The following is a 24317-nucleotide window of genomic DNA, read 5'->3' as shown; positions in this document are numbered from 1 at the left end:
CTGAGAGTCTGAGAGTGAAAGTGGAAGTGAAGTCACTCAGTCGTGTCCGACCCTCAGTGACCCCATGGACTGCAGCCTACCCGACTCCTCCATCCATGGGATTTTCCAGGCAAGAGTACTTGAGTGGGGTGCCATTGCCTTCTCCATTCATCTCCATAAGCAACCGCTTTTCCCAAAACTCGAGTCTTTGACTCAGGAGTCAGCGTTTGTTCCAAGATATACATCACATCCTTCCAAGTGAGGTCATAAAGCAGAATAACACCTTTAAAAGCTCTAATATATTTTCTGGGTCCTCTAAATAGTCTCCCAGATCCTCCTTGACTCTTTGTATTTCTTGATAAGAAAAAGGCTTATTAACTCTCACAGACTGATTATTTCTCCTGGTGGGTGTTTCATAAAGAGGCAACAGCTTGTGTGGCTGTTCCTCAGTCTCTCTGGCTGCTCTGCGCATATGATCCCAGGGATAGATTGGAGAAACCTGTTTTTCTTCTTCTCTTTGTCTCCTGTCCTCCATCTCATCTCTTACTTCTATGGTCTGAGTTTCTACTGAAACCAGAGTAGTCTGAGGTCATACTGAGACAGGAGTTGTTTGAACCTCCACGTGGGCAGTTTGAATCTCAGTTTGGATTTCCACTGAGACCAAGGCAACCCTTCTGAGGGGGGTTCTCTGGCTTTCAGTTTGCTCAGCTTGGAGCCCCAGGTACGGGGGCAAAGTAGGAGGACAGGAGGGAGCTGAAGTTTTCACGCCCAAATCTATACCCTTAGGACATAAGTCTGGGATATTTCACAGAGAGAAAAAGGGCAACACATATGCTACTTCTACCCATTTCCCTTGTTCCTTACAGAACCGGTCTAATTGTGGAACAGTATCATACTTAAGAGACCCTCCAACTGGCCACCGTTGGCCATCCTCCAGTGGGTATCATGGCCATGCAGTATCACATAAGAAGACCAGGTGTGTCTTCTTTAAGCCCTGGGGATCAAATCTATCCCAGTTTTTCAGGATACAGTTCAAAGGATTGAGGCTGGAATTGTTAGCTCCCATCTTGTCCTGAAGGATCCTGGATGAGCCCCCAAGATGAAAGGTTGTTGTTGAATCACACGAAGACACCGGGATTCTTGGCCTCCAGAGGAGAAGAATTCAATCCAGGGCCAGAGATGAGGCTTGATTGCTCAGAGCTTTTGTGTAATAAAGTTTTATTAAAGTATAAAGGAGATAGAGAAAGCTTCTGACATAAGCATCAGAAGGGGGCAGAAGCAAACATAAAAGATAGTTGTATCTATAAAGAGGAAAGGATTTATAGGATGCAACAATAAGCATTCCACATTTTGAAATTAAAACACCTGCTTTGGGTCTGTGCCATGGAAAGAATGAAAGAGACTGCCATATGGAAAACTCATGGAAAAACATTTGGTTTAAAGGAGGTAAATAAAAAAAGAAACAAAAGACAAAACAAACAGAAAATCCTGCTGAACCAGCCTTTTGGGTCATAGCAACATACAGTTAAAAATATTTCAGAACATGTTTCCCAAGAATATTTCGTTTGTGAGAGATAACCAAAATATGAAATCCTAGAATTTCTATTGACTATAATTGGCTTTAGTTGTGCCTTAAAGTTACCTGTGTCTGAATATATGTTGCATTTTAAAAAACCTTAATATATATTCAGGGATAAAAAATGAATTTTAAGATGATAGCAATTCTAATATGATCCCTTACAATTATAAGGGGAAGTGACAAACAGATTTAAGGCATTAGATCTGATGGACAGAGTGCCTGATGAACTATGGATGGGGGTTCATGACATTGTACAGGAGGCAGTGATCAAGATCATCCCCAAGGAAAAGAAATGCAAAAAGGCAAAATGGTTGTCTGAGGAGGCCTTACAGATAGAAGAGAAAAGAAGAGAAGCTAAAGGTGAAGGAGAATAGCAAAGAGAGAGAAGAAAGCCTTCCTCAGGGATCAGTGCAAAGAAATAGAGGAAAACATTAGAATGGGAAAGACTACAGATCTCTTCAAGAAAATTAGAGACATGAAGGGAATATTTCATGCAAACATGGGCACAATAAAGAACAGAAATGGTATGGACCTAACAGAAGCAGAAGATATTAAGAAGAGGTGGCAAGAATAAACAGAAGAGCTGTACAAAAAAGATCTTCATGACTTAGATAACCATGATGGTGTGATCACTCACCTAGAGCCAGACATCCTTGAGTGTGAAGTCAAGTGGGCTTTAGGAAGCATCACTAAAAACAAAGCTAGTGGAGGTGATGGGATTCCAGTTGAGCTATTTCAAATCCTGAAAGATAATGCTGTTAAAGTGCTGCACTCAATATGCCAGCAAATTTGGAAAGCTCAGCAGTGGCAACAGGACTGGAAAGGTCAGTTTTCATTCCAATCCCAAAGAAGGGCAATACCAAAGAATGTTCAAACAACTGCACAATTGCTCTCATCTCACATACCAGCAAAGAAAGTAATGCTCAAAATTCTCTAAACCAGGCATCAACAGTACATGAACCATGAACTTTCAGATGCTCAAGCTGGATTTAGAAAAGGCAGAGGAGCAAGATATCGAACTGCCAAAATCCGTTCCATCATCAGACAGAAAGAAAGTCCCAGAAAAACATCTACTCTTGCTTTACTGATTATGCCTAAGCCTTTGACTGAGTCAATCACAATTGTGGAAAATTTTTGAAGAGATGAGAATACCAGACCACCTTACCTGACTCCTGAGAAAACTGTATGCAGGTCAAGAAGCAACAGTTAGAACTGGACATGGAACAACAGACTGGTTACAAATTGGGAAAGGAGTACATCAAGGCTACATATTGTCACCCTGCTTATTTAACTTATATGCAGAGTACATCACGAGAAATGCCTGGATGGATGAAGCACAAGCTGGAATCAAGATTGCTAGGAGAAATATTAGTAACCTCAGATATGCAGATGACACCACTCTTATGGCAGAATGGGAGGAACTAAAGAGCCTCTTGATGAAAGTGAAAGAGGAAAGTGAAAAAGCTGGCTTAAAACTCATTCAAAAAACTAAGATCATGGCTTGGGCTCCCATCACTCCATGGCAGACAGATGGGAAAACAATGGAAACGGTGACAGACTTTGTTTGTTTGGGCTCCAAAATCACTGCAGATGGTGACTGCAGCTATGAAATAAAAAGACACTTGCTACTTGGGAAAAAAGTTATGACCATCCTAGATAGCATAGTAAAAAGCCATAGACATTACTTTGCTGACAAAGGTCCATTTAGTCAAAAATATGGCTTTTCCAGCAGTCATGTATGTATGTGAGAGTTGGACTGTAAAGAAAGCTGAACACTGAAGCATTGATGCTTTTGAACTGTGGTGCTGGAGAAGACTCTTGAGAGTCCCTTGGACTGCAAGGAGATCCAACCAGTCCATCCTAAAGGAAATCAGTCCTGAAGATTCATTGGAAGGACTGATGCTGAAGCTGAAGCTACAATACTTTGGCCACCTGATCCAAAGAACTGATTTATTGGAAGACATCCTAATGCTTGGAAAGACTGAAGGCAGGAGATGGGGACAACAGAAGATGAGATGGTTGGATGGCATCACTGATTCGATGGATGTGAGTTTCAGCAAGCTATGCCAGTTGGTGATGGACCTGGAAGCCTAGTGTGCTACAGTCCGTGGGGTTGCAAAGAGTTGGACACGACTGAGTGACTGAACTGAACAGAAAAAATGAATTCTAACATGATACCAAAACTCGTGGTGATCCAGACTCAGAATTATTCAGTGCAAAGTATTTTTGTCAGGAACATTTGAAGCCTTAGATCAGATCAGATCAGATCAGTCGCTCAGTTGTGTCCGACTCTTTGTGACCCCATGAATCCCAGCACGCCAGGCCTCCCTGTGCATCACCAACTCCCAGAGTTCACTCAGACTCACATCCATTGAGTCAGTGATGCCATCCAGCCATCTCATCCTCTGTCGTCCCCTTCTCCTTTTGCCCCCAATCCCTCCCAGCATCAGAGTCTTTTCCAGTGAGTCAACTCCTCGCATGAGGTGGCCAAAGTACTGGAGTTTCAGCCTCAGCATCATTCCCTCCAAAGAAATCCCAGGGCTGATCTCCTTCAGAATGGACTGGCTGGATCTCGTTGCAGTCCAAGGGACTCTCAAGAGTCTTCTCCAACACCACAGTTCAAAAGCATCAATTCTTGGCACTCAGCCTTCTTTACAGTCCAACTCTTACATCCGTACATGACCACAGGAAAAACCACAGCCTTGACTAGACGGACCTTTGTTGGCAAAGTAATGTCTCTGCTTTTGAATATGCTATCTAGGTTGGTCATAACTTTCCTTCCAAGGAGTAAGCATCTTTTAATTTCATGGCTGCAGTCACCATCTGCAGTGATTTTGGAGCCCAGAAAAATAAAGTCTGACACTGTTTCCACTGTTTCCCCATCTATTTTCCAGGAAGTGATGGGACCAGATGCCATGATCTTTGTTTTCTGAATGTTGAGCTTTAAGCCAACTTTTTCACTCTCCACTTTCACTTTCATCAAGAGGCTTTTTAGTTGCTCTTCACTTTCTGCCATAAGGGTGGTGTCATCTGCATATCTGAGGTTATTGATATTTCTCCCAGCAATCTTGATTCCAGCTTGTGTTTCTTCCAGTCCAGCGTTTCTCATGATGTACTCTGCATATAAGTTAAATAAACAGGGTGACAATGTACAGTCTTGACGAACTCCTTTTCCTATTTGGAACCAGTCTGTTTTTCCATGTCCAGTTCTAACTGTTGCTTCCTGACCTGCATACAAATTTCTCAAGAGGCAGATCAGGTGGTCTGGTATTCCCATCTCTTTCAATTTGTTTTTAATTATCTAATGCCATTTTCATCCGGTCTGTAATATGCAATACTAGAACTATTCCTCAGAAAATCTGACCATCTTAACAGGTAAATATGCAATTATAACCAGTGTAAAAAGCAGAAGATTTTCTAACTTCTCATAAACTGATTTTTTAATGTCAGAGCTGAGGCACTAGCAGTTCTCTAGAATTTACAGATTTAAGTGTTAAGAGTGTTGACATTTTCAAGAGCATGCCACTATTTTTATTCATTCAGAGTAATTATGGGTTCTTATAAAAATTCACACACATTACTTGCTTGAAAAAGTAAACAATCTTCTCTTATTTCTTATCTTATTGTCAATAATAATAGGTTTTTCCTGGTAATGTTGCTTTTACAAAAGATATATTCATATTTTAGAATTCATTTGTATTAATGAAATTAATCAGTTCTATTTCATATGTTAGAAATCAAACTAATAAAATAAAGCACCCACATAGGCAGAAAGCTGCTATTTATTTTAATTTTTACCATGAATCTACTGTCCTCAGAACTGAGAGTAACTGCAACTGAGACAATAAGACTCTTGTGAAGGATTTGAGGGTTAAGACTAACTCTGAGGGTCTCTGAATCAGAGACTTTACCAGGCATTGGAAAAACTTATACAAAGGACCTACATAATAGATTTGAAATTTTAAAAAATTCCAATAGCGAACAAAAGAAATAGTATTACATGAGGGCAATGCTAGTAGAAACAAGACTGGTTAGGAAGCCCTTGCTTTTATATAGGGGAAGAAGGGTGTCAGCATGAAGTAGATATTAATGATGTCAATGAATGTTTCTAAGAGGCTGACTTTAAAGATATGGTGAAAAATAAATGGGAGAAGATGGAGGATGGCATCGAAGGATTTTAGTTGGTTCATTCAGGGAGGAATATTGTTCACGTGACTGAAATATAGCAGTTAGAGAATTATGTTTGTGTTTTATCTAAAGCCTGGGGGGGAAACCCAGTTTATTCTTTTGAATTTAGACAGAGGCATGGGATGTTGATCTTGACTTGAGAAATCTAGAAAACAAGCAAAGGCTTGGCTGCTTCTATAGCAGACATAGGTGCAAGTGAGCACCTGCTCTGCTTCTTAGAGACTGTGAGGTGAAGGAATGGTGAGTGCCGTTGGGAGGAGCTGTGGACCACCAAGAGAGAGTCATAGAGAAGGAGGAGCCTTGGGACACCCAACAGTAAAACCTGTAGTGTGGATAGAGAGGAAGAAGGGCATTGAAGTAGCTCCAGGATAAAGGACAAAAATTGCCAACAAAATCCTTCTGGTCAAGGGTAACAATGCTAGTGATCAGATTGAGAGGAGATCAGGGTTCTCAAACCCTAATCCCTTTTCTGTTAGAAAGCAGCTTGCGGCACTTATAGCTGTTAGTTGCTCAGTTATGTCTGAGTCTTTATGACCCCCATGGAGTATAGCCTGCCAGGGTCCTCTATCCATGGAATTCTTCAGGCAAGAATACAGGCATGAGTAGCCATTCCCTTCTCCAGGGGATCTTCCTGAAGCAGGGATTAAACCTGGGTCTCCTGCATTGCAAGCAGATTCTTTATTCATCTAAGTCACCAGGGAAGCAGCAGTTATAAGCTTTCAGTCAAAAGTAGCCTGAGATTAGGGAAGGGAAACCACTTAGTATTAACTTAAATATTGTGGTTTGAAAAAAGTCTTGTATGCTCTCTAGTAACTAAACTGACATTTTGATTGTGACATAACCTAACACTTAAGAGAGGATGGATACTGGAGTTTTCAGTAAGAGAAAGAGGTTACTCTAAACGGGGAAATTAAAGGGAAAAGAGGGAGAATGACTCAGTTTGAGCTCTGGTATAAGCTTACTCAGTGCTTGTTTAACTTACTTGACACAACTGTGTAGCCCCTAACTCTCCACCCTCACCTTTATGCTTCAGACATATAGGAGGCCACCTCTGCCTTCCTAAAATATATACAATTTTTCTTTCAATAGAGTATTTACACATAGTGTTTCCATGACCGGGAATGTTCTTTCCCTGGTAGCTTGCATGTTGACCCCTTTTGAAAATTCACTATTGGATAAAGTTTGAATCTTTCAAATATCCTTCCCTAGCCACTGTCACATAGATTAATAGAAGAATAAAAAGATGAACAGAGAGAAAGGGAGGTTACTTGTAGCTCCACTCATTTGTATATAGCATATACATATACTCATATAGTATATATGTATATATAGCATATATATAGTATATATAGCATATACATATACATATACTCATATAGTATATACATATACTTATATGGTATATAGCATATGTCACTCATTTGTGGCATTTTTTAATTGTTTCTTTGCCTATTATATATCTTCTCCAGTAGGCTGGAAGTCTCACGAAGGCAGATGTTTTGTTCTTTTCATATACATTGTACACCTAGCACCAAGCTCAGTACATATGGTGACTCAACTCATTAGATATTTATGGAATAAGAGAGAATGAATATACTAGGAAGCACATTGAATCACTGTAGTATTTTAAAAGCATCATTTCCCAACAGTTACAGAAATTGAATAATTTGTAATACATGCATATACTAGAATATTAGAAAGCCACTAAAAATCATGCTTCAAATAATTTCCATGACTAAATGAAATGTTTAACATATAGCAATGAGGAAAAATCCAGGACAGAATACTATGTATACACCAAGACCATGATTTTATATATTAAGCTGCCTTTTATCGAGTCCTATTATAAGTAAAGTGTGCTTTGTGGTATATTAAAAATAGGGTGTTAATTAATACAGTTATGAATTTAGATAATGAATTTTTTTATATTTTATAAAACCCTGGTTTGTTGAGATTAAATAGTAACCCTAATGTCATATTGCTAACAAATAGCAGTGTTGAAAATATGGATGCAGTTATGATTTTAAAACACTCTTTGCCAGTAAGCTACAACTTACATGTTAGCAGTAAGTATCTATGACTGGGAGGTTTTTTTTTGTTTGTTTTTTTCCTTAATCTTTAGAGTTTTTCATAATGGTTAAAAATTACATTTTATTTCAGAAAAATAAATCTTATTTAAAAAACTAAGTTTTTCTTGTTAAGGATACTGTTAGTTCCCAGATTTTTTTTCCTCCTTATAATGGTTGACCTTTTAAAGTCTGATGTACTAACACTTATTTAGCTTTCTTAATGTCATACTTTGTTATTTCAACACCAATTCAAAAATGACTTTAAGCCTTTATAGGATTTACTATTCAAAGTTATCTTTGTTTTATTACTATTTTTAATTTCAGAAGTATTTAGATGTTAAAGAATACTGGGGGGTTATTATAGGTAGCATAGTGTGAATCCAAACTTTTAAGAGTTAACAAATATGTACTTTTTTCACAAATTTGGAATGTTCACTTTAAATGTCCAAGTTTGTCATTTAAATTTGTATCAATGTACCTAATATAAAATTGTGTGTGCATGCTAAGCCACTTCAGTTGGCTTCAACTCTATGGACTGTAGGACTAGAGTCACCAGGCTCCTCTGTCCATGGGGATTCTCCAGGCAAAAATACTGGAGTCTTCCTAACCCAGGGATGGGATTCGTATCTCTTACAATTTCTGCCTTGGCAGGAGGGTTCTTTACCACTGCTGCTGCTGCTGCTGCTGCTGCTAAGTCGCTTCAGTTGTGTCCGACTCTGGGCGACCCCATAGACAGCAGCCTACCAGGCTCCCCTGTCCCTGGGATTCTCCAAGCAAGAACACTGGAGTGGGTTGCCATTTCCTTTTCCAATGCAGGAAAGTGAAAAGTAAGAGTGAAGTCCACTAGCGCAAGAATTGTAGATGGATATTAATACTAGTAAGTAGGTCTGCATGGTGCAGTGCTTTATGTTAGCAATAGTGAGACTATTTTCTATATATTTTAGACTTTGAGCAAAGGCATGAACATATTGAAGATAGTGGGAGCCATATTTCATATGTTTGGAAAGAGCTGCAAAGAGAGAGAGGAAAGATTAGGATGTATCCTCTGTCATTGGGTTGGGGATTAAGGTATCAGTATGACATCCATCTTTCTATCTCTTTCTCTATCTCCATTTCTATCTCCCCAGTTGACCATTGAACAACTTGGAGGTTAATTTCAGTATATTTTTTAGTTAGTCTTCTGTATCTGAGATTTCTCTGAATCTGTGAATTCAACCAACTATGAATAGAGCAGTATGATAGTATTTACTGTTGAAAAATACCCACGTGTAAGTGGACCTGTGCCTTGTTCGAGTCAATTATGTATTTACATCTATGTATCTGCTTACATATCCACACTCATCTATATATCTACATATGTATCTATATACATATGTATCTATCTATATATATATATACACACACACATATATGAGAGTATGTATATGTATATCCCTCCAAATACATTATAAGTATTTTATGTAATATATATCATCAGTATAATTTTGCTTTATATTAATATATTTTAAAATATTTTATAATACACATTTGTGCATTAAACATTACTATACATATGCTTTGGATATTTCATATGTGCTTATTTCATGTGTTTTATATTTTACAATATGCAATCAATTCTTATTATCCGAGTTCATATTTGTCAATTTACTCACTTACAAAATATATTTTCAATCCCAAAATCAACAGCCACAGTGTTTTTATAGTCATTTGCAGACATGTACAGTGTGGTGAAAAACTGGAATTGCCTGGGGCACCTGTTCTCAGCTTAGGTTGAACAAGGAAACTCTGCTTTCATGTTTCAGTTCTCATGCTGAATACAAGTGTACTGCTCATGGAGTACTTAGTGCCATTTTTTTTCACATTTGTCTGTTCTTCATTGGTGATTTTGCTGTTTAGAATTGCTCCTGTGTGTAGTGCTGCAGTGCACTAGAGTGCATCTAAGCACAAGAAAGCTGCAGTGTACCTTAGAGAGAAAATTTATGTGTTAAATAAGTTTCACTCTGACATAGGTTATAGCGCTGTTGGCTGCAGGTTTAATGTTAATGAACCAACAATGGTGTACATTCAAAAAAAAAAGGAAATCGCCCATCTGCATGTGAAGCAGCTCTGGAAAGTGCTAACGTAAAATAGATAGCAGGTGATGAAGTTATGTAAAAGATATAAAGATGACTGATAAAGCACAGCACAAGGCATTATAGTGAGACTAAGAGTCAAAGAAATCGTTACTCAGGGTTGCATGTGTGTATGTGTATAGTCACACATTTGTGTCTTACTCTTTACAACCTTTTGGGCTGTAGCCCACCAGGCCTGGCTGTCCATGGGATTTTTCAGGCAAGAATGCTGGAATGGGGTGCCATTTCTTTCTTTAGGGGATCTTCCTGATGCAGAGATCGGACCCATGTCTCCTGTCTCTCCTGCATTGCAGGCGATTCTTTACCAATTGAGCCATGGGAGAATCCTCATTACCCAGGAAAACGTTAACCTTTTCATGACTCTTCATTTCTTTATTACAAACAAATACCATATAAAATTAATTATTTGCTACATATAGTGTCTTTAAACATACATACACATTAAGAAGGTTATATATTGATCAGTGGATGGAAGTGCTGTAGCCTGGGGCTTGTAGGAATCTAACTCTGTATTTCTCCTAAGAACAATGACTCAGTATTCACTAAATCAGTGTTTGTGGCCACTTTGTAGGATAAAACCGCTATAAATAAAGAGATTGTCTCTATGGACAGAGAAGTAAATAGGATAGACAGACAGACATAGAGATAGAACTTATTTATATATGTTTCACCTCTATCCATTGATAGTACTTAGGGACAAGGATACACTAGTGGCATTAAATTTGTTGTTCAGTCACTCAGTTGTGTCCGACTCGTTGTGACCCCATGGACTGCAGAACCCCAGGCTTCCCTGTCCTTCACCATCTGCTGGAGCTTGCACAAACTCATGTCCATCGAGGTGGTAATGCCATCCAACCATCTCATCCTCTGTCTTCCCCTTCTCCTCCCGCCTTCAATCTTTCCCAGCATCAGGGTCTCTTCCAACGAGTTGGCTCTTCACATCAGGTGGCCAAAGCATTAGAGCTTCGGCTTCAGCATCAGTCCTTCCAATGAATATTCAGGACTGATTTCCTTTAGGATTGACAGGTTTGAAGTCCTTGCAGTCCAAGGGACTCTCAAGCATCTTCTCCAACACCACAGTTTAAAATAATAAATTCTTCGGTGCTCAGCTTTCTTTATAGTCCAACTCTCACATCCATACATGACTACTGAAAAAACCATAGCTTTGACTAGACAGACCTTTGTCAGCAAAGTAATGTCTGTTTTCTTAATTTATCATCTAGGTTTGTCATTGTTTTTCTTGCAAGGAGCAAGCATCTTTTAATTTCATGGTGGCATTCACCATCTGCAGTGATTCTGGGGCCCAAGAAAATAAAGTCTATACTGTTTCCACTGTTTCCCTATCTATTTGCCATGAAGTGATAGGATCGGATGCCATGATCTTTGTTTCTGGAATGTTGAGTTTTAATCCAGCTTTTTCACTCTCCTCTTTCACTTTCATCAAGAGGCTTTTTAGTTCCTCTTCCCATTCTGCCATAAGAGTGGTGTCATCTGTGTATCTGAGGTTACTGATATTTCTCCCAGCAATCTTGATTCCAGCTGTGCTTCATCCATCCTGGCATTTCTCGTGATGTACTCTGCATATAAGTTAAATAAGAAGGGTGACAATATATAGCCTTGATGTACTCCTTTTCCAATTTGGAACCAGTCTGTTGTTCCATGTCCAGTTCTAACTGTTGCCTCTTGATCTGCATACAGTTTTCTCAGGAGTCAGGTAAGGTGGTCTGGTATTCTCATCTCTTGAAAAATTTTCCACAGTTGTTGTGATTGACACAGTCAAAGCCTTTGTCATAATCAGTAAAGCAGAAGTAAATGTTTTTCTGGTACTCTCTTGCTTTTTTGATGATCCAAAGGATGTTGGCAGTTTCATCGTTCATTCCTCTGCCTTTTCTAAATCCAGCTTGGATGTCGGGAAGTTCTTGGTTCATGTACCACTGAAGCCTAGCTTAAAGAATTTTGAGCATTACTTTGCTAGCATGTAAAATGAGTACAATTGTGTGGTAGTTTGAACATTATTTAGCATTGCCTTTCTTTTGAGCATTACTTTGCTAGCATGTAAAATGAGTACAATTGTGTGGTAGTTTGAACATTATTTAGCATTGCCTTTCTTTGATATTGGAATCAAAACTGACCTTTTCCAGTCCTGGACTACTGCTGAGTTTTGCACATTTACTGGCATATCAAGTGCAGCACTTTGACAGCACCATCTTTTAGGATTTGAAATAGCTCAACTGGAATTCTATCACCTCAACTAACTCTGTTTGTAGTGATGCTTCTTAAGGCCCACTTGACTTCATACTCCAGGATGTCGGCTCTAGGTGGATGATCACACCATCATGGTTATCTGTGTCATTCAGATCTTCTTTGTATGGTTCTTCTGTATATTTTTTCTACCTCTTCTTAATATCTTCTGCTTCTGTTAGGTCCATACTGTTTCTGTCCTTTATTGTACCCATCTTTGCATGAAATAGCTGAATTAAATACACCTGTAAAAAAATTCACAAATAAAAGTAACCAGGGTTCATGGATAATTACTCAGCTGAGTACAAGAAATTACAAGATGAGCCTAGTGCATTTTATTGAGCCAGGAAGTTAGGAGAGGCTTAAAGAATCTTGGAGATATGTGAAATGGACAATAAAAGTAATGAAAGGTGCATGCACTGGTCAAATCTAGGATTTTACTTGAGCATTAAAACCAATCATGATAATAATGGATTAAAACTCATTGAATAAAATAAGAATTCATTTTAACGTTGACATTAATGAATGAAATAATGTCATTTGCAGCAACAAAGATGGATCTAGATATTGTCATTCTGAGTGAAGTAAGTCAGAGAAGTAGAAATATCATATGATATTCATTATATATGAAATTTAAGAAGAAATGATATCAAAAACTTACAAAACAGAAACAGACTCACAGAGTTAGATAATATGGTTGCCAGGGAGAAGGATAGGGGTGAGGGGTAGTTAAGGAGTTGACATGTACACACTGCTATATTTAAAATGGACCATCAACAAAGACATTCTGTATAGTACATGGAACTCTGTTCAATGGTATATAGCAGTGGGAGATGAGCTTGGAGGAAAATGGATACATGTGTATGTATGGCTGAGTGCCTTCACAGGTCATCTGAAGCCATCACAGCATTGTTTATTAATTGGCTACGGTAGTAGTGATTTAGTTGCTAAGTCATGCCTGACTATAGCAATCCCATGGACTATAGACTACCAGGCATCTCTGTACATAATATTTCCCAGGCAAGAATACTAGAGTGGGTTTCTCCCATACAAAATAAAAAATGTTTAATAAAAAGGAAAGTTCTTCCTTAGAACACAATAAATGTGTGATTGATGGACTAAAGCTAGTCAGTAAGCCTTGTGGTAAGGAACAGGATAAATGCATAGTCTCAAAGTATCTCCTAACAAAATATTTATTGAAAAAAAAAAAAAACAAAAGAAAACACAGTGACTTTACAATGGTGAAAACTACAGGATACTTAGACCATCTGAATTATCTAAGCTAACATCATTAACATTGGGACAAACCTGCATCAAGCCCCTCCTGAGAAGATTCACTGAGGACAGTTTCATTTCAGTGATATTTTTGCCAAAAATATATGACCTAATTATAATCATGAAGAAATAATGGAATAACCCAATACTGCTTTGTAAAATAATTGACCTATTCAAAAATTCATATTAAAGAAATACAAAGAAAGAATACTAAGAGACTATCTCTGATTAAAGTAGACTAAAGTGTTATGACAACTCAATAAAAAGTATGATTCTGGTTTGGATAATGAACTGCAAATCTTGATGAAATTTGCATGTGGACTTTGGATTGGAAAGTAGTTTTATATCAGTGTTATCAATAAATTGTTTTATTTTCATAACTATGCTGTAATTAGGTAACAGAAGGTCCTGTTACTTGGAAAATATACACTGAAAAATTTAAAGCTAAAGGGATATATTTTACCCTTTCTCTCAAAAAATTCAGAAAAAAAGTATTTTTATACATGTGTACAGTATATACATTATGCAATATACATGTGTATATACATAGAGAGAGAGAGAGACGGTCAGACACAACTTAGTCAACTGAATAACAATGTATTATATATATGTGTGTGTTGTGCAAGTATATGTGTGTATATAAAACTCTAAAGCATATGAAGCAAAATGTAAATAATTGTTGACTCTGGATAAAGGGTATATGGAATTCCTCGTACTATTTTGAAAATTTTTCTGTATGTTTCAAATTCCATCAAATAAAAAGTTATAAAATAATAAAGATGAAATTTTATAAATCACTCCAAATGATAGTAGTGCAAAATTTTCTCTTTTTAAAGAAAACAGAACAGTTTATACACATCATATAGGCTGAGCAATTTTTTGAAAAATCTTGCTATGATGATATTTTTTTAAGATAGTAGTTACCTAAAACAAACAAGCAAACCCTGTTATTCTGCTTTAGAATCTAGTCAGAGTAAATAAAAATTTTAAAAAAATTAGAATTCTTTATAAATATTTCTGGACTTCCTTTGTGGCTCAGGTGGTAATCAGCCTGCAATGTGGGAGACCTGGGTTCGATCCCTGGGTTGGGAAGATTCCCTGGAGAAGGGAAAGACTACCCACTCCAGTATTCTGGCCTGGAGAATTCCATGGACTGTCTAGTCTATGAAGGATCTAGTTCAGTGGCAATAGGACTTATTGTTAACAATGGAATCTCATAAGAAAATAATCTGAAATGTCCATTTTAAATCCATTTATCCCAACTCAATTCATGTTAATATATAACACTGCTTAAACTTAAAGCTTTTGGTATTCAACACAGTAAAAAGTACCACATGTCTTTTTCTCTGATTTGAGCCATGCAATATTCAAAATATAAAATATATATTTGATGAGACAGTTGGTAATTTTAAATGTGGTGAATAAAACTGATCATTTTAAAACAATATAGTGACAAGAATATTATAGGTATGTGCTAATTACCATTTCTTTAAAGATGGCCTGTTATTTTAGGGTTATCATGGAATGTGTGATAAGAACATTGTCTTTGAAGCCAGATTGTGATAGAAAATTCTGGCATAAATGCTTACAAGTTGCGTGCTTCCTGGCATTCTTAGTTAACTTGTCAAGACATTAGTTTCCTTACTGTATAAATAATAGTGGTATCTAATAATAAGATATGAATAATAATGGCATCTACTTCATGGGATGGTTGTGATGAATGTACAAGTTGAAATTTGAGCTATTATATATGAAGCATATAAACACTGTCTATTCTGTAAGTTAACATTAAGTTCTGGCAATTGTTATTCTCAAAATTAAAGAAAATAAATTAACAATCAAGTTAGTAGCATAAAAACAACACCATGTTAATACTGAAAATATTTCCTTGAATCCATGTTTAATTGAGAATTATTGAAAGCAAAGAAGTTCCTCCAGGTAATGCATGCAAAATCAATGAATAATTGTCACACATCTTATTTTTAGTGCACAATTGTCCTTGCACTCTACATAGCTGTAGTTGTAGTGTTAGTCATCTCCAACTCTTTGCGATCCCATGGACTGTAGCCCACCAGGTTCCTCTGTCCATGGGATTCTCCTGGCAAGAATACTGGAGTGAGTTGCCATTCCCTTCTCCAATGTTGCACATTATTGCCACCTATTCTTATTTCTAATTTAAACTTTTTAGTATACTTCATGCTTTTATTTCTCTTGTCTTCACCAAGTTGTCTATCTCATTCAATATTTTTAACTTTCATATCTTTTGTTTACTTGGTCATTCTTTTACTTTCTTTCACTGAGTGTCTTTTCCACTCACTTTTCTAAAATATTTCCTGGTCTGTGCTGTCACTAATCTATCTTCTGCTGAAGTTTGGTTTCTTCTGTTTTGTGCAGACTGTCCCTCACAGTTGAAACATCTTTGGAGGCAGGTGCTGCAGTGCTAGTATGTGAGGGCTTCACTCCTTAGATTTTGCTCTGTAGTTAACAATTACTACTTCCCAGTGGGAGTGGAGGCAAAGGCTAAGGGTTTAAAGGCCTGAGTCCACACATGGCCTGTTGCAGACAAACTTCATGTATATTAGGTGGGAAGAATCTCAGTGCCAAACTGCCCTTCTAGGCTGCCAGTTAAGAGCTACTGTGCAGACAACTCAATCCTCCATTCATGTATCCTACCACTTCTTACCAAGTTAATAATTTCTTGTGAGTGCCACATCCCTTCATATCACATCTCTTAGGAAATATGTATTTGAGGAAATACATGCTTATTTACAACTTACATGAATAGAGATACTACTGACAGTTATGCTGAAAAATCATAAAAACATTTGTCTCTTCAGAATGACTGGCTGAAAATTTTCCTCAAAAACTCAGGAAAAAAAAGCATATATCATCACATTGCTCCAGGCATGCTTTTTAAAAAGCAGAAAAATGTTAAAAGGATCAAATCAGATTTGTAAACTTGTTTGTCTGTGTAGTTGTATCAACTCACTTACCAACTAGCACTAAATCATGTACAAATTATTTTCAACATTAGTCAAAAGTAACATACAAACTCATAAGAAATACCTTCATTAGGTTATATGTAAATATACATTTTAAAATAAGTATTAAATTTATTGCATGAGTGTTTTAACATTAGTAGATGTGACTTTAAACATCTTGGATATTCCCTTAAGAAACCAGCTATTTAGAAGATAGATTTCTAAATGATATATTCACCTATCACTGATTCCATTGGTATTTTTTGTTTAATAAAGTTTGGAAATTATTTGATTACAGTTAACAAAGCATAAGTTATAAGGTGTAAGTTATAAGTATATGAAGTGATAAAGTTTTATTATGAGATAAAATGAGTTACCTGACATACTCTCTTAAAAACACCTGTGATACTTCTCTGGATTTGATTCTACACTAATCAATTTTTGATAAAGTGATCTCTTTTTATTTTCATTTTTAAATCATGATTTGGTTTTTAGCTTGTGAAGTTTCAGCAAACAGGAATCTTATATGTTAGAAATGCCAAAATTTATTAAAGAAATAGTAGGAAAAATTGATATCACATTTTCCAAAGACTTTCATTTGCTATTTGTATTGCTTTTTCTCTGTGATCTATGAAACAGCATTCTTACAAAATGAATCCTCCCAAAGAAAGCTGAGTGTCAAAGAACTGAGGCTGTTGGACTGCAGTGTTGGAGAAGACTCTTGAGCATCCCTTGGACTGCAAAGAGAGTCCATCTTAAAGGAAATCAGTCCTGAATATTCATTGGAAGGACTGATACTGAAACTGAAACTCTGATACTTTGGCCACCTGATGCAAAGAACTGACACTTTCAAAGAGACCCTGATGCTGGGAATGACTGAAGGCTGGAGGAGAAGGGGACAACAGAAGGTGAGATGGATGGATGGCATCACTAACGCCAGGAGTTGGTGATGGACAGGGAAGCCTGGTGTACTGCAGTCCATGGGGTCGCAAAGAGTCAGACATCAATCTAATAAGATATTCCCTTTCTGGTATTTTAACTATGGTTTGAATAGACATTCGCATAACTGCAACAGACTTCTGTGTAGTCAGGCATAGAAGAATCCATTTTTAGAACTTACAATAATTAATCTCTATGTTTAAGTGTGCAGGAAACTGCTATGAAGGATTGTGAATGTGCATGTGAATCATAAATTTTGAATGTGTATTTCAGAGTCCTATGTTAATTGATGATGACATATATTCCAATTTAATTATTCAAGAAGAAAAATTATTTTTAAACTCTATTCATACACAAACTAGCTATGCCATACCAAAACCACTACAAATTTTTAAAATTAATTAATTTATTTTAATTGGAGGCTAATTACTTTACAATATTGTAGTGGGTTTTGCCATACATTGACATGAATCAGCCATGGGTGTACATGTGTTCTCCATCCTGAGCCCCCCTCCCAACTTCCTCCCCATCCCATCCCTCAAGGTCATCCCAATGCACCAGCCCCGAGCACCCTGTCTCATGCATTGAACCTGGGCTGGCGATCTGTTACACATACGATAATATACATATTTCATTGATATTCTCTCAAATCATCCCACCCTCGCCTTATCCCACAGAGTCCAAAAGACTTCTTTACATCTGTGTCTCTTTTGATGTCTCACATATAGGGTCATCGTTATCATCTTTCTAAATTCCATATGTGTGCGTTAGTATACTGTATTGGTGTTTTTCTGACTTACTTCCCTCTGTATAATAGGCTCCAGTTTCATCCACCTTATTTGAACTGATTCAAATGCATTCTTTTTAATGGTTGAGTAACATTACATTGTGTGTATATATACCACAGCTTTCTTATCCATTCATCTGCCGTTGGACATCTAGGCTGCTTCCATGTCCTGGCTATTGTAAACAGTGCTGTGATGAACACTGGGGTACACATTACAAATTGACTAACATAAAGGTAAATTTGAAAACACAAAAACACTAAGTTGGAAGAGAAAAGTCAATCTTGCATTTCCCTATTTTAGCATAAGTTGAACAAGTACAAAAGGATAAGATGACATCTTTCTTACTGTCTGTAAACACAGGACTATTTCTCTATTTAAACCTGTTTGAGAAGGAGTTAAGAAAATAACTGAGTGGGAAAATAAATGAAGCTTGAGACAGCAAATTACTGAAGAAGAAAGTAATGTGTATTTCTTCAACAAACGAGATAAATATCTGTCATCTCTACTAAAGAGGTGTTCTGAAAGAAAAAAAAAAACTGAATTATAATTGAAGTAATTCACTCTCAGAAGTTGTAAACAGGTAATTCCTGTCTGTACCTATAGCAGCAGGGAACAACTCTCCAGACACTGGGATTTTACAGTACAGGGAATATAAATATATTATTATTATATTTTTGTTATTGCTATCATCATTACTATAATTTCAAGGGATGTGGGGATTGGCAGAAATGAACAGTTTGAAATTTCCTGAGTTCTGTCTGAGTGAATTAAATTTAAATTCAGCAGAAGGTACTCAGTAGTCCTAGGTGTTTTGACACCTTATCTTTTCCCTGTTTATTCCATTCTTAGACAAATTAATTTGTATTAGTATGAAAGCAAAGTATTCTATTCCATAGTGTCTTCCAGCATGTGGATTAAAGAGAAGTCAAATTATTGGTTACAACTGAAGTGCAAGTGAGGCTGACATGGCTTCTTGGAAATTTTTACTTCATTTAATATTTCAGTAGCAGTCCCACCTCCAAGAGTGATCCCTAAGTACTTGAAGGTCAGGTTTGCGTGTCTTAGCACCAATTCCAAGCTTGTAGCTTCTAAGTTTCTGTTCTTGTACTTGTTCTGCTTTCAGTTCAGTTTAGTCACTCAGTCGTGTCCGACTCTTTGTGACCCCATGGATCGCAGCACCCAGGCCTCCCTGTCCATCACCAACTCCCGGAGTTCACTCAAACTCACATCCATCGAGTCGGTGATGCCATCCAGCCATCTCATCCTCTGTCGTCCCCTTCTCCTCCTACCCTCAATCCCTCCCAGCATCAGAGTCTTTTCCAATGAGTCAACTCTTCGCATGAGGTGGCCAAAGTACTGGAGTTTCAGCTTTAGCATCATTCCTTCCAAAGAACACCCAGGACTGATCTCATTTAGGATGGACTGGTTGAATCTTCTTGCAGGCCAAGGGACTCTCAAGAGTCTTCTCCAATACCACAGTTCAAAAGCATCAATTCTTTGGTGCTCAGCTTTCTTCACAGTCCAACTCTCACATCCATACATGACCACAGGAAAAACCATAGCCTTGACTAGACGAACCTTTGTTGGCAAAGTAATGTCTCTGCCTTTCAATATGCCATCTAGGTTGGTCATAACTTTTCTTCCAAGAAGTAAGCATATTTTAATTTCATGGCTGCAGTCACCATCTGCAGTGATTTTGGAGGCCCCCCAAAATAAAGTCTGATACTGTTTCCACTGTTTCCCCATTTATTTCCCATGAAGTGATGGGACCAGATGCCATGATCTTCGTTTTCTGAATGTTGAGCTTTAAGCCAACTTTTTCACTCTCCTCTTTCACTTTCATCAAGAGGCTTTTTAGTTCCTCTTCACTTTCTGCCACAAGGGTGGTGTCATCTACATATCTGAGGTTATTCCATGAATATTTGGGGGGGAATTTGAATTTTAGAAAACTAGAGATTTAGAACTCAAGTCACAAAGATACATGTGCAAAGATAATTTCAGAACTCCTCACAGATTTTTTAAATGGAACTGTTTTAGAAAGTTTTAAATGTATTGTTTAGTTATAAAGTTTTGCATAATTTTAAGTAGAAGCATGCTTAACTAGAAAAGAATTCTGAGCTCTTGCTACTGATCTTTGGGCCTATTTAAGAGAACAGAAGCTGGATTTACAGAGGAAACAGGTTTGATGCTGTTGAGGAGGCAGTGTTCCCTGAGATTAGAGTAGCAATGACCATGCATATCCCTGAGATAAATTTCATCCCTCATCCTCTGCCAATGCCTAGGCACACACTTGAGAAGAGATTGCTAATAGATATTGGGTAAAAAGAGATTAAATATGAGGGATAGTAACAATTTCTACCACCCAAATATTTCTCTAGCTCATCTTCTCTTCTAGTTTCCAAATCCTGTATTTTATTTCTGCCCTTTATTCTTTCTGTTCTCTGTTATAAGATTTCCTAAAATGTTACCCTATTTCTTCTTTTTCTGATCTTCCATCAATTTTTAAAAAATGTTTTAGGCCACATCATGTGGCATGTGGGTTCTTAGTTCCCCAGCCAGGAATCAGACCCGTGCCTCCTGCATTGGGACTACAGAGTCTTAACCACTGGACAGCCAGAGACGTCCCCATCATTCATCTTTATATTAGGTACAAATTATTTTTACAAAAAAACAAAATGTGATAAACCTCTTCAAAACATTTTGATAAATGAGCAAACTGTGGTTAAATAAGAAACCCACACACACACACAAATCTACCTTTATATGTTTCTACTACCATATACCAACAGTAAAGAATCTAGAGGAAACTCTTGCCAATCAAGAAGATAGCTTTTATTCCCCCACTGATTTTGGAGACTAAAAAAAGAACACACTTTCCTTGACTCTGTTTTTTAACAAAGCAGACCCTATATTCTACAGCAACTTATTCTATTTTATTTTCTTTGTTGCAGTCAAAAGTATTTGGATATATGTTTATCTCTACATATAATTTAGACCTTTTATTGGTCATCTATCTCTTCTCTATATCTATCTACATTATTCATAGTACATTAAGTAGATTAAATAGATACATAGACAGATATATAGACAGATAAAAAGGAAGGAAAGAAAGAGAAAGACAGAAGGAAAGAAAAGCTATCATTTATTAGGTGTCCTATTCATTATCAGTTTCCCTCTTCTGTATTTACACTGTTTAAGAGAAGAAAGTATTTCCTTCATTGCTGTCTAAAACATTATTTAGCAAACAATTCTTATTGAATAAATTGATGATTACCAAATGCTTTCTGGCTGTGGTATAGGGAAATGGTTAAACTCACTGATATACCACTAAAGGGAATGAATTAGTACTTCTTCTAAAAATCATTTTGTTTGGATGTCTACAGTTGATTAGAAACATGTATTTACTTGATCCAGTAACTACTACTTTGAGAATCTATGCAAATAAGACTCATTTTCACAAGGAAAATGAAACCACATTTGTTTTTAAACTTACGAACTTACCACATTGGCATACATATTTTCTTTTCTCTTTCTTGTTATGATAACAAAGATATTTCTACTCATTTCTAAGGTTAATCATTCAACTTGTATAAAATTTCCTTCTATAAGACACACAATAAAGCTGTTCTATTATTCTACTGATTTATGGATTTTCCACAGTCTTCTAAACTCTCCTTCATTTTAACTCATCTGTCTTTAAAGAAGTAAAAAAAAAAAAAAGCAAACAAGGAAAAAAACCCTTCGAGATCTACAACCAGTGATGGGTAATCTTTTCTACTCTATTTTGAAGTCATTTTTAATAAAAGTTTTTATATAATAATTACCCTCATTCCCCTCAGTAGCTACTGTCGCTCAGTTGTTAAGAAAATCAATGACTTCTTCAGTCTATTATATAGAAATCATCATTGTCCTACATGTTTCCAAAACAATAATAACAAAACAGTACTAATAGTAACAACCAGCGCTTGTACTCATATTGCTCAGGTGGTGTAATATGTATTTAATGTACAAATTTACATTTAATCTTCTTAGTAGTCCTAGGAAATAGGTTCTATTGATGACCCTATAACTGGCACAGTTGATAAATCTATGAATTAACAAAGTTAAAAGATTAGTCTAGATTCACAGAGTAAGTTATTGGCCAAGCTGGGACTTCAATTAAATCATATCTGACACCATTGTTTATGGTCCTCACAACTCTGTTGCACTATTTCCACAATTCTTTAGAATATTTAACAGTTATCTATATTTTTTAGGGGTTTTTGTGTTATAATCTAAATTTTAGTGTTGTTTTACTGGCCAGAAAGGGCCTATTCACCACAATTATATCGATTAATTTAAATATCAGATTTTATATTTTTTAATTTTTATCAGCTGACTAAATGAGAAAATGCGAAATGAATATATTATTTACTTAAGACAGAAGTCATTTTTAGTATACTGTCAACATCCAAATTAATAACACATATAGTGAACACGACTGAGTGACTAAACAACAATAGTGGAATAATTTCTAAGGTAATTTTGATGGTTTGTATTTAACTTTAAAATTTTATCCACCTGAACAGTCAGAAAATTAAGCATTTTTTTATTATAAAACTCTACAAGTGGATAAGAGAAAGGACTGTGTATTGAATGTAATGTGTTAGTCACTCAGTCATGTCCAACTCTTTGAGATCCAATGGACTGTAACCCGCCAGGCTCCTCTGTCCATGGAATTCTCCAGGCAAGAATACTGGAGTGGGTAGCCATTCCCTTCTCCTGGGGATCTTCCTGAACCAGAGATTGAAGTTGAGTTTCCTGCATTGCAAGCAGATTATTTACCATCTGACCCACCAGGGAAGCCCACTGAACTGTAAACGTATTTATTGAATGTAAAGACAAGTAGAAAATAATTAAAATGATAGTAACTCCCTAGTGGCTCAGATGTTAAAAGGAGACCTGGGTTTGATCCCTGGGTTGGGAAGATTCCCTTGAGGAGGGCATGACAATTCACTCCAGTATTCTTACCTGGAAAATCCCCATGGATAGAGGAGCCTGGGGGACTTCAGTCCATAGGGTTGCAAGAGTTGGGCATGACTGAATGACTAAACACATAAGCACAATTACCCACTACTCCATCTCCCTCTTCCCAACCACATAATAGAAGATTCTTGAGTTTCTGAGACTCTTATCCCTCTTAATATATAACTTGCTAACTTGTTAGATATTTTTATGACTTTTGATCTTGGCTCTGTTACTTAGCTTTATTTCTGTAGTTTCAGAGAAAGAAAAAGAAACATAGAGAGAAGTTATCATTGTATTGAATATAAATTAGACCAGTCACAACATGTGCTTATGGGACATGTCTTCCTAGTGGCTCAGTTAGTGAAGAATCAGCTTGCAATGTGGGAGACCTGGGTTTGATCCCTGGGTTGGAAAGATCTCCTGGAGAAGGGAACGGCTACCCATTCCTGTATTCTGGCCTATGGAATTCCATGGAGTGTATAGTTCAAGGGGTCACAAAGAGTCAAAGATGACTGAGTGAATTTCACTTTCAAAGCACACTTCTCTGGACACCCTGCCTACAGTAATGTCCTTCAGAGTGAGAAGAGAGGAAAAGCTCTATCTCTTATTACCTAATAATGAATGGTTCAGTGGCTGTATAGTTTGTCAACTTTAATAAATCTGTGCATTCCTCTAGCAGGTAGATGAATTTTTGCTCTCCCCGCCTTGTTTTGCTTGCAGATTCAAACCCCTTCTCAGTTTGTGGGAAACCACAGTTGTGAAGCAAGCAGTTTTGAAGGTATGACACTGTTTTCAAATTTGAAGCCAAGGGTTTGCACATTAGAATTGCATGCAGTTGTTAATTTAGATGAGCAAAAATTTGAGAAATGTATGTTGCTATCAATTCTGAAAGAGCCTTATCTAAAGAGGAATAAAGCTTTTAATCAGTGTTGCTTCCACACACATGTACTTGCCAGAAATCTTGAATTCAGTATTTAAGAAATTCTAATAAAATTAGAATTCTAATAATTCTAATCATAATATGGATGGTATCACCTACTTGATGGACATGAATTTGAGCAAGCTTCAGGAGTTGGTGATGGACAGGGAAGCCTGGTATGCTGCAGTCCATGGGGTTGGAAAGAGTTGGATGCAACTGA

At 36.9% G+C, this 24317-nt stretch overlaps 1 long non-coding RNA gene across 2 annotated transcripts in view; it reads right to left on the bottom strand.

The window, feature by feature from the left end:
• LOC147378107 (uncharacterized) overlaps positions 1–24317 on the bottom strand; it is an 81254-nt gene that overhangs the window by 16658 nt on the left and 40279 nt on the right. The window contains exon 3 of one of the 2 annotated variants that reach the window (XR_015151334.1): positions 10588–12433. The exons of the other annotated variant lie outside the window; for it this stretch is intronic. This is a non-coding gene — a long non-coding RNA (uncharacterized LOC147378107). Of the gene's footprint in view, positions 1–10587; positions 12434–24317 lie in introns of those variants that run through there. 2 annotated transcript variants of the gene reach the window in all.

Source organism: Bos grunniens, chromosome 2 (genome assembly GCF_055505025.1).
Source record: "Bos grunniens cultivar Pamir isolate PY7600 chromosome 2, Bosgru_T2T1.0, whole genome shotgun sequence".
NCBI lineage: Eukaryota > Metazoa > Chordata > Mammalia > Artiodactyla > Bovidae > Bos > Bos grunniens.
Note: the sequence above shows the minus strand (reverse complement) of the source record. Positions and strands in the feature narration are given on the sequence as shown.